Consider the following 12,183-nt stretch of genomic DNA (forward strand, 5'->3'; position numbering starts at 1 on the left):
TTGGGGACATACTGTCTGACTTTCGGAAAGCATTATCCACACAATTCCGAAGATGGCAAGAGCTGACAAGTGCGAGAATTATTGCACAATCAGCTTAACAGCTCATGGTTCAAATGGCTCTGAGCACTATGGGACTTAACATCTGTGGTCATCAGTCCCCTAGAACTTAGAACTACTTAAACCTAACTACTCGAAGGACATCACACACATCCATGCCCGAGACAGGATTCGAACCTGCGACCGTAGCGGTCACGCGGTTCCAGACTGAAGCGCCTAGAACCGCACGGCCACAACGGCCGGCTAAAAGCTCATGCATCCAAGTTGCTGACAAGAATAACATACAGAAGAATGGAAAAAGAAAACTGAGGATGCGCTAGATGACGATCAGTTTCGCTTTAGGAAAGGTAAAGGCACCAAAGAGGCAATTTTGACGTTGCGGTTAATAATAACAGAAGCAAAACCAAAGAAAAATCGAAACACGTTTATAGGATTTGTAGACCTGGAAAAAGCGTTCGATAATACGAAATTATGCAAGATGTCCTAAACTCTAAAAAAAATAGGGGTTAGCTATAGGGAGAGACGGGTCATATACAATTTGTACAACAGCCAAGAGGGAACAATAAGAGTGGACGACCAAGAACGAAGTGCTCGTATTAAAAAGGAGTGTAAGACTAGGATGTAGTCTTTCGACCCTACTGTTTAATCCGTACATCGAGGAAGCAATGATGGAAATAAAAGAAAGGTTCTGGAGTGGAATTAAAATTCAAGGTGAAAGGATATCAATGATACGATTCGCTGATGACATTGCTATCCTGAGTGGAAATGAAGAAGAAATACATGATCTGCTGAACGGAATGAACAGTCTAATGAGTACAGAGTATGGATTGAGAGTAAATCGAAGAAAGACGATGGTGATGAGAAATAGTAGTAATGAGAACAGTGAGAAACTTAACATCATGATTGATAGTCACGAAGTAGATGAAGTTAAGGAATTCTGCTACCTAAGCAATGAAATAACGAGTGACTGACGGAGCAAGGACATCAAAAGCAGACTAGCAATGTCAAATGGGCATTCCTGGCCAAGAGAAGTCTACTAATATCAAATATAGGCCTTAATTTGAGGAAAAAAATTATGAGAATGTACGTCTGTAGTACAGTATTGTATGGTAATGAAACATGGACTGTGAGAAAATCAGAACAGAAGATAATCGAAGCATCTGAGATGTGGTGCTACAGACGAATGTTAAAAATTAGATGGACTGATAAGGTAAGGAATGCGGAAGTTCTGTGCAGAATCGGTGAGGAAAGGAATATGTGGAAAACACTGATAAGGAGAAGGGACAGGATGATAGGACATCTGTTAAGGCATGATTGAATGACGTCCTAGAGGAAGGTGTAGCGGGAAAAAACTGTAGAGGAAGACAGATATTGGAATACATCCAGCAAATAATGGAGGACTTAGGTTGCAAGTGCTACTCTTGAGATGAAGAGGCTAGCACAGGAGAGGAATTCGTGACGGGCCGCATCAAACCAGTCAGAAGACTGATAAAAAAAATGTTTAATCTATAACTGTAGCCTTTAAGGGATTGTTTCAACCAATTCCGTAGCTTCCATTTCATTCCATCTCACCAAAACTACTCTCAGGAGTAGAATTTTTCAGAAAATAAAGGAGTATGTTTTGATGGAACATACGTCAACCAATATGATAGAATACTGAGGAATAAATACGTCAGCGCAACAACTTTCATTACTCTTCTTCAGGATAGTGGGATATTGAGATCTGCAGCAGGAGTCAGACAGGCAGATTCCGTATCACCAATTTGAGACGTGGCAGTGATCTGCTATTGTAACTTCCTGGCATATTAAAACTGTGTGTCGGACCGAGACTCAAACTCGGGACCTTTGCCTTTCGCGATCAAGTGCTCTACCAACTGAGCTACCCAAGCACGACTCACGACCCGTCCTCATAGCTTGGGTAGCTCAGTTGGTAGAGCACTTGCCCGCGAAAGGCAAAGGTCCCCAGTTCGAGTCTCGGTCTGGCACAGAGCTTTGACCTGCCAGGAAGTTTCATATCAGCCACCATTCCGCTGCAAAGTGAAACTTTCAATCTGCTATTTGACTCACCACGCTCATTTCCCACCACTTAAATTACAGAGTTAAGTCATTAGATTAAGAGGAGGAGTTATAGTGGAACGTATTATTAATGTGCATTCTCTTTGAGCCTGACTACTGCAAACCGCATCGTAATCCAACCCCTCGGTCGGTATATATTGAAATTTTAACTGAGCGCTAGCATCAGAATTCGATGGAGCGGGAGCTGGTGGCTAGAAACGCCCTCGTTGCCTGTGCTAGTCAGGTTTTCTCCCCTCCTTGCTTCGTTCTCCATGGATTATTTTGCTTCCAAGGAATCAGAATTTCTTAACTTCGTGATTACGAATTTCGATGTTAAGCCTCTCGATATTCTCATTTCTGATACCCCTGGCTTACTCACAATCCATCTTCTGAACTCAAGAGACTGTTTTTTCACTCAGCAGATCCCGTAATTCTTCTTCGCCTTTACTGAGGATAGCAATGTTTTATCAATGATATCCTTTCACGCTGACATTTAATCCAATTCTTGAATCTTTCTTTTATTTCCGTCATTGCTTCTTCGATGCAGAGAGTGAGCAGCAGGGACGAAATAATGCGTCGCTATCTCACCCCCTTTTTAATCCGAGCATACTTCATTCTTACTGTTACTTCTTGGTTCTTGTACATATTGTATATTACCCGTCTTTCTCTACAGCTTAACCTTACCTTTCTCAGAATTTCGAACATCTTGCACCATTTTACACTGTCTACCGCTTTTTCTAGGTCGCCAAACGCTATGAGCTGTCTTGATTTTTCTGAAGCCTTGCTTCCGTTATCAAACCTAACGTTAGAACTGTCTCTCTTGTGCCTTTACCTTTCCTAAATCCAAAGTGATCGTCTTCTAACACATACTCCATTTTCTTCCTTATATTATCCTTGTCAGAAACTTGCGTGCATGAGCTGTTAAGTTGATTGTGCGCAAGTTTTTGTATTTACCTGCCCTTCCCACTTCCTAACTGCAAGGATGATATTTTTAGAAAAGCCTGATGGTACGTAACCAGTCTCATAGATTCTACACATCAACTTGAATAATCGTTTGGTTACCATTTCCCCCAACGATTTTATCAATTCTGATGGAATGTTATCCATTCCTCCTGCATTACTTGATCTCAAGTCTTCCAAAGCTCTTTCTAAACTCTAACAGCAATACGTATTGGACATCCTCTGTCTTCCATATAGACTGTCATTTCTTCTTCTATCACGTCATCAGTCAAATTCTCCCCCATCAAAAAGGCCTTCAATATACTCCGCATATGCGCTCTCTCCTTTGCTTGTAACGGTCGAATTCTCGTTGCACTCTTAACGTTACCACCACGCTTTTAATTTCACCGAAGTTTGTTTAGATTTTTCTATACGCTCAGTCAGTTCTTCCAACGATCATTTCTTTTTCTGTCTATTCAGGTCTTCGCTGCGTCCATTTCGCCGTGCTGTCCTGCATTTCCCATTTATTTCATTCCTAACTGAGGTTTATTGTTGTAATAGAGTCCTTCCCTAAACATTTCTGTACTTGCTTCTTGCGTCAATCAATTGAAGTATTGAAACTTCCTAGCAGATTACAACTGTGTGCCCAACCGAGACTCGAACTCGGGACCTTTGCCTTTCGCGGGCAAGTGCTCTACCATCTGAGCTACCGAAGCACGACTCACGCCCGGTCCTCACAGCTTTACTTCTGCCAGTATCTCGTCTCCTACCTTCCAAACTTTACAGAAGCTCTCCTGCGAACCTTGCAGAACTAGCACTCCTGAAAGAAAGGATACAGCGGAGACATGGCTTAGCCACAGCCTCGGGGATGTTTCCAGAATGAGATTTTCACTCTGCAGCGGAGTGAAAATCTCATTCTGTAATTGAAGTATTTCCTCTGTTACCCAGAGGTTCATCACAGTTACCTTCCCCATACCTATGTTTTTATTACCATCTTCTGTGACTGTCCTTTTCAGTGATGTCGGTTCCTCTTCCACAGATCTCCCTGCCGAGTTATTCAATATCTCAGTGTCTATAGCCTCATAGAACTTCAAACATGTCGCTTCATTCCTTAGTGCTTCCGCATCCCACTTCTTTGCGCACTGATTCTTCCGAACTGTTCTCTTAGACTTCAGCCTACTTTTCATCATTACTAAATTCTGATCAGAGGCTATATCTGATCCTGAGCACGCTATACAATCCAGTATCTGAGTTCGGAATTGAGCCATGGCGCCATTGAGTTAGTAGACTGTCTGGCGCCACTGGCTCAGGTGTAGTACCGACTATCCCTCTTGCGCCCCCGTAGCCAATATCTATGAGGATGAGTTGTATCAAAGGGTTCTGTCCTTAGGTCTTTGCTTGCCGATGTGTATACGAGTTTCGCTGGCCCGAGAGGGAGGCACAAAGTTTGTGGATTGGCGGTAGCGTCGCGACAAGAGGTGGTCACGAGGTCCGAGCAGCTGAAGCCACGAGCTGCGCAAGGAGGGCCTGTCCAGAGCGAAGATACCGCAGTATCTCACCGGGGTCAGCGTCGACTACAAGCAGCAGGCCGACAACATTGGCAACATTCGTGTCGGACGACCGCTCGTGGCCTGGCTGGCTGGCTGGCTTTCATCGGCACCACTCAGTAACCGCAGCGACGCACCGTGAATCCATGGAACTGCTTGCTGATAAAGGGGAGTAACATTCTGTAATTCTTGTGGTGATTTGTGTCATTGCGTACATGCCCTCATTATTTTTGGGTTTGTACCCGACCCTCAGTGTTTTACTCGGTCTGATCTTTGGTCGTAAATATAGGCATTAGTATTGAACCACGACGCTAGTTATCGTTTGAAAATTTATCCTGCTATTATATTGCCTTTCCTTTCTGTTTTCAACCAGATCATTAACGTTCTAATTAATCAGCTCTTGATCGTAAATACAGCCGGAACAATTGTATTAAAGAAAATTTTATGGTTAAATGCTTCGATTATCTGTAAAATATAGTTTATATATTGTTAAATGCCGGCCAGAGTGGCCGAGTGGTTCTAGGCGCTACAGTCTGGAACCGCACGACTGTTACAGTCGCAGGTTCGAATCCTGCTTAGGGCATGGATGTGTGTGATGTCCTTAGGTTAGTTAGGTTTAAGTAGTTCTAAGTTCTAGGGGACTGATGACCTCAGAAGTTAAGTCCCATAGTGCTCAGAGCCATTTTATTCTTAAATAAACCACGGTTGTGTGAAAAGGAAGTCATACTGGTGGGTCCTCCCTTCCACGTTCTCCTTAATTTCAGTAAGTACAACGTATCGTTGCAATCTTTAACAAAATGAACAAATTTACAAAATTCTTTTGACCTTAAACCTAACGTTGAATAAGCTTTTACTCTTTGCAAAAAAAATCTGAAGAGCTGTATTACAAAACAGCAAACAATATGACAATGATTACAAGACGGCCAGACCTGGAGCCTGCCAGTTAGCGGGTAAAACAGCGGTGTTTACTGCCGCGCTGCACACAGTCTGTCTTATTAACTGCCCTTCTCTCTATCTCTCTCCTACCGAACAGGCCATGAAGGCCCAACGGCACCGACCGGCCGCCGTGTCATCCTCAGGCCATAGGCGTCACAGGATATGGAGGGGCATGTGGTCAGCACACCACTCTTCCGGCCGTATGTCAGTTTCCCCGACCGGAGACACCTCTTCTCAATCAAGTAGCTACTCAGTTTGCCTCATAAGGGCTGAGTGCACCCCGCTTGCCAACAGAGCTCGGCAGACCGGATGGTCACCCATCCAAGTGCTAGCCCAGCCCAACAGCGCTTAACTTCGGCGATCTGTGCTAACCGGTGTTACCACTGCGGCAACTCCGTTGGCACTACTGCAACACATGAAAACTATATAAGCACCATTGATCACAAGATTGATTCAGTTACTCAAAAGAAATGACTTTAATTTGAAAGCTATATGCCGAAAAGTTCGGGGCTAAGATGCGCACCTCGGCTTAAAGGTTAAACAGATTAGCAAACAATATGACATGGATAAGGCTAACTTCAAAGCAACTAGCCTCTTAATTTCAGTCGGAAAACAAGGTGCTACTGGACCCCAACCCGTCACTTCTGACAATTGACTAAAGCCCTGGTGACAGTTGGCTGTTGATATTTTCAAGGTTAAACTGACTTTCAGTTATTAAGACCGCTCTGAAGGAACTTCTTAAAACATTACTTGTGAACACTTATTATAAGAGAACTCTCTCGGCGGAACCACGAAATCCAGCTAAAATACATCAATAATGACCTAGGCTTTCAAACACAGAAACGAACAGCTTAGTACAACAGGTTGCTCAGATTATAACTAATGACCGAGAAATGTAATTACAATCAAAAAATTGAACCGGTTAACAGAAAAATTAACCACAAGGTCCCTCTTTTGTTTAACGGCAACCTGTGCCTCAGTACAATTATTCCGGCTGTATTTACGACCAAGAGCTGATTAATTAGAACATTAATGATCGGGAACAAACCAGAAACGAAAGGCAACATTATAGCGGGATAAATTTTCAAACGACAAGTAGTGTCTTACTACAATACTATTGCCTTTATTTACGACCAAAGAGCCGACCAAGTAAAACTCTTAGGGTCGGCCGGCCGAAGTGGCCGTGCGGTTAAAGGCGCTGCAGTCTGGAACCGCAAGACCGCTACGGTCGCAAGTTCGAATCCAGCCTCGGGCATGGATGTTTGTGATGTCCTTAGGTTAGTTAGGTTTAACTACACTCCTGGAAATTGAAATAAGAACACCGTGAATTCATTGTCCCAGGAAGGGGAAACTTTATTGACACATTCCTGGGGTCAGATACATCACATGATCACACTGACAGAACCACAGGCACATAGACACAGGCAACAGAACATGCACAATGTCGCCACTAGTACAGTGTATATCCACCTTTCGCAGCAATGCAGGCTGCTATTCTCCCATGGAGACGATCGTACAGATGCTGGATGTAGTCCTGTGGAACGGCTTGCCATGCCATTTCCACCTGGCGCCTCAGTTGGACCAGCGTTCGTGCTGGACGTGCAGACCGCGTGAGACGACGCTTCATCCAGTCCCAAACATGCTCAATGGGGGACAGATCCGGAGATCTTGCTGGCCAGGGTAGTTGACTTACACCTTCTAGAGCACGTTGGGTGGCACGGGATACATGCGGACGTGCATTGTCCTCTTGGAACAGCAAGTTCCCTTGCCGGTCTAGGAATGGTAGAACGATGGGTTCGATGACGGTTTGGATGTACTGTACACTATTCAGTGTCCCCTTGACGATCACCAGTGGTGTACGGCCAGTGTAGGAGATCGCTCCCCACACCATGATGCCGGGTGTTGGCCCTGTGTGCCTCGGTCGTATGCAGTCCTGATTGTGGCGCTCACCTGCACGGCGCCAAACACGCATACGACCATCATTGGCACCAAGGCAGAAGCGACTCTCATCGCTGAAGACGACACGTCTCCATTCGTCCCTCCATTCACGCCTGTCGCGACACCACTGGAGGCGGGCTGCACGATGTTGGGGCGTGAGCGGAAGACGGCCTAACGGTGTGCGGGACCGTAGCCCAGCTTCATGGAGACGGTTGCGAATGGTCCTCGCCGATACCCCAGGAGCAACAGTTTCCCTAATTTGCTGGGAAGTGGCGGTGCGGTCCCCTACATCACTGCGTAGGATCCTACGGTCTTGGCGTGCATCCGTGCGTCACTGCGGTCCGGTCCCAGGTCGACGGGCACGTGCACCTTCCGCCGACCACTGGCGACAACATCGATGTACTGTGGAGACCTCACGCCCCACGTGCTGAGCAATTCGGCGGTACATCCACCCGGCCTCCCGCATGCCCCCTATATGCCCTCGCTCAAAGTCCGTCAGCTGCACATACGGTTCACGTCCATGCTGTCGCGGCATGCTACCAGTGTTAAAGACTGCAATGGAGCTCCGTATGCCACGGCAAACTGGCTGACACTGACGGCGGCGGTGCACAAATGCTGCGCAGCTAGCGCCATTAGACGGCCAACACCGCGGTTCCTGGTGTGTCCGCTGTGCCGTGCGTGTGATCATTGCTTGTACAGCCCTCTCGCAGTGTCCGGAGCAATGGTGGGTCTGACACACTGGTGTCAATGTGTTCTTTTTTCCATTTCCAGGAGTGTAGTTCTAAGTTCTAGGGGACTAATGACCTCAGCAGTTGAGTCCCATAGTGCTCAGTGCCATTTGAACCATTTTTTTCTTCGGGTCGGGTACAAACCCGAAAACAATAAGTAGGGCAGGTAGACAATGAAACAAATCACCATGAGGATTATAGAATGTTACTCCCCTTTTATCAGCAAGCAGTTCCATGGATTGACGGTGCGTCGCTGCGGTTACTGATTGGTGCCGGTGAAAGCCAGGTAGAAGAGGGCAGCCAGGTCACGAGCAGTCGTCTGACACGAATGTTGCCAACCAACCGACGGGATGTCGGCCTGCTGCTTGTAGTCGACGCTGACCCAGGTGAAGTACTCTGGTATCTTGGGTCTGCGCAGGCCCTCCTTGCACAGCTCGTGGCTTCAGCTGCTAGGACCTCGTGACCACCTCTACCGCCAATCCCCAAACTTCGTGCCTCCCTTTCAGGCCAGCGAACCCCGTATATATATCGGCAAGCAAAGACCTTCTAAGGACACAACACAATGACACCAACTCTTCCTCATAGATATTGGCAATGGAGCCGCAAGAGGGATAGTCGATACTATACCTGAGCCAGTGGCGCCAGACAGGTGAGTCTATTAACCCAATGGCGCACAGTTCAGGAATCTCTGCTAGACCATGATGTATCTAACTGTATCTTCGTGCATTTTCCAAGTATACTACCTGCTCTTGTGATTCTTGACTGGAGTATTCATTGTCACTAGCTGAAATTTATTGCAGAACTCAGTTAGTCTTTCTCCTCTCTCATCCCTCCTACCAAACCCATATTCTCCTGCAACCCTCTCTTTTATTCCTTCCCTACAACCGCGTTCCAATCCTCTATAACTACTGGATTTTTATCTCCCTTAACTTACTGAATTACCCATTCAAATACCTCACATACGAGGCGCATTCAAGTTCTAAGGCGTCCGATTTTTTTTCTCCGGACTGGAAAGAGATAGAAACATGCGCATTGTTTTAAAATGAGGCCGCGTTCATTGTCAATACGTCCCAGAGATGGCAGCACCGTACGGCAGATGGAATTTTACCGCCAGCGGCGAGAATGAGAACTGTTTTAAATACTTGAAATGGCGACGTTTTCCTTACTTGAACAGTGTGCAATCATTCGTTTTCTGAATTTGCGTTGTGTGAAACCAATTGAAATTCATCGACAGTTGAAGGAGACATGTGGTGATGGAGTTATGGAAGTGTCGAAAGTGCGTTCGTGGGTGCAACAGTTTAATGAAGGCAGAACATCGTGCGACAACAAACCTAAACAACCTCGGGCTCGCACAAGCCGGTCTGACGACATGATCGAGAAAGTGGAGAGAATTTTTTTGGGGGATCGCCGAATGACTGTTGAACAGATCGCCTACAGAGTTGGCATTTCTGTGGGTTCTGTGCACACAATCCTGCATGACGACCTGAAAATGCGAAAAGTGTCATCCAGGTGGGCGCCACGAATGCTGACAGACGACCACATGGCTGCCCGTGTGGCACGTTGCCAAGCAATGTTGACACGCAACGACAGCATGAATGGGACTTTCTTTTCGTCGGTTGTGACAATGGATGAGACGTGGATGCCATTTTTCAATCCAGAAACAAAGCGCCAGTCAGCTCAATGGAAGCACACAGATTCACCGCCACCAAAAAAATTTCGGGTAACCGCCAGTGCTGAAAAAATGATGGTGTCCATGTTCTGGGACAGCGAGGGCGTAATCCTTACCCATTGCGTTCCAAAGGGCACTACGGTAACAGGTGCATCCTACGAAAATGTTTTGAAGAACAAATTCCTTCCTGCACTGCAACAAAAACGTCCGGGAAGGGCTGCACGTGTGCTGTTTCACCAAGACAACGCACCCGCACATCGAGCTAACGTTACGCAACAGTTTCTTCGTGATAACAACTTTGAAGTGATTCCTCATGCTCCCTACTCACCTGATCTGGCTCCTAGTGACTTTTGGCTTTTTCCAACAATGAAAGACACTCTCCGTGGCCGCACATTCACTAGCCGTGCTGCTATTGCCTCAGCGATTTTCCAGTGGTCAAAACAGACTCCTAAAGAAGCCTTCGCCGCTGCCATGGAATCATGGCGTCAGCGTTGTGAAAAATGTGTACGTCTGCAGGGCGATTACGTCGAGAAGTAACGCCAGTTTCATCGATTTCGGGTGAGTAGTTAATTAGAAAAAAAATCGGAGGCCTTAGAACTTGAATGCACCTCGTACTTTCTGCATTTCTTCATCTTCGGCTTGCGACGTCGGCATGTACACCTAAACTATCATTATTATATCTGTGGTGACACCATTTTTGATTCAGCAGCCATATGTTCACATGGCGTAACAGAACTCAGAGCTCATTCACAATCGGGTATTGAAATATATCGAAAGGTGACAAGTGAAAATTTGTGGCAGACCGGTTCTTGAACCAAAATTTCCTGCTTTACGCGAACAGTTGCCTTAAGCGCTTCGGCTATCCGAGCACGTCTCCCATCCAGCCCACATTCTCAACTTGTCACAGACCACAAACGTGGAGTCCACTGTCCATTACCGTGACTACTCGCAGTTTCACCAGATTCCAGAAAGAGTTCAGACGCAATGTGCATCCGCACTGAAAACATTATTTGCCATCAGGCACGTACCTATTGTTATACCGTGTCTGTTCTTTTGTACATGCCCCAGTCCTGGTACACAATGAAATCCCTATACCACAATATCGTAAAACAAAATGGCCCAGTCCCTTGGTAAAATTGATTATTTCTTCATTTTAAGACGAACAGTGTTGCAATAATGATGCTGGTTTGGTAGAAGGACACACAAACAATGCAGCCTCACATGACATAGTGATTGTGTGGCGCAGGTTCTTCGAGTATGATCGGACGAACATGAATGACAAAGACCGTCTCTCTGCAAATCACCGGGAATCGCATGAGAAGTGTAGCTCAGAGTGCCCAAACGCTGGAGTGTCACAGTCGAGATGATAGTGAAAAAAGTGGGAATACGTCATGGATCAGTTTTCAATATCTTTCACGACGTTTTGAATATGACGAAGGCACCATTCAATGGTTCTACAACTGCTTACACCTACTTAAAATGCTTAGCGGAATGAGAGAGCAGTGAAAATGTTGCAACTGTGTCAGGCCAATGCAGATGACTTCCTTAGTTGCCTAAGCACGACATAGAGAGTATGGAGCAGCAGGGGAAACATTTGGACTCACTACTGCTGAAAAAGGCGAAGATCCAAACATCACTGGTCCCATGCTAACATATTTTGATTGTAAGTAGCAAACCTTTACAAGAGCATATATCTAAATTCCGTTAGGAGATTATGGGAGGCTGTGAAAACGAAGAGTAATGAGAAACAGCTCTGGGGTTTAATCATAGCGTGTAGGCTTTCACGGCCGGCGTCTTCAGTAATTAAAACTTCCGGGCTAAGAGGCCGTGGTCCAATAGTAGAAATACTTCTCCCTGACGTTTCGTTGCCAGCTGCGGGCAACATCATCTGAGGTGAGTCTACGACTGGCTACTAGGCCGTGGAGGTCCTGTTTATATAGAGCGTGTAGAGGGCGCCACCACTCGTCACGTGTTGTCAACAGTAAAACTATCTCTGGCTGGCGTCATTACTCTCGATCGAAGGTAATCGATTGTCACATCTTTGGTAAAGAATCGATCGCCATATCTTATCTAGCTTCAAGCCTTCTTCTTTCCTGTTAAAATTATTGTGGTGTTGAAAGAGGAACTGAACCACTTGCGAACCGCTTTCCAGAAAAATGGGTACGCTGGCAAGGAGATAGATAGAGCACTCCATCCCAGAAGAAAAATGTCCGAAAACGTGCAACAACAACAACCATCGGTGGGGAAAGTTTTTCTTCCATTTATCCACAATATTACGGACCGTATCGGGAAAGTGCTGGTCAAGTTCAGAGTT

Source organism: Schistocerca americana, chromosome 3 (assembly GCF_021461395.2).
Source record: "Schistocerca americana isolate TAMUIC-IGC-003095 chromosome 3, iqSchAmer2.1, whole genome shotgun sequence".
In the NCBI taxonomy this organism is placed as follows: domain Eukaryota; kingdom Metazoa; phylum Arthropoda; class Insecta; order Orthoptera; family Acrididae; genus Schistocerca; species Schistocerca americana.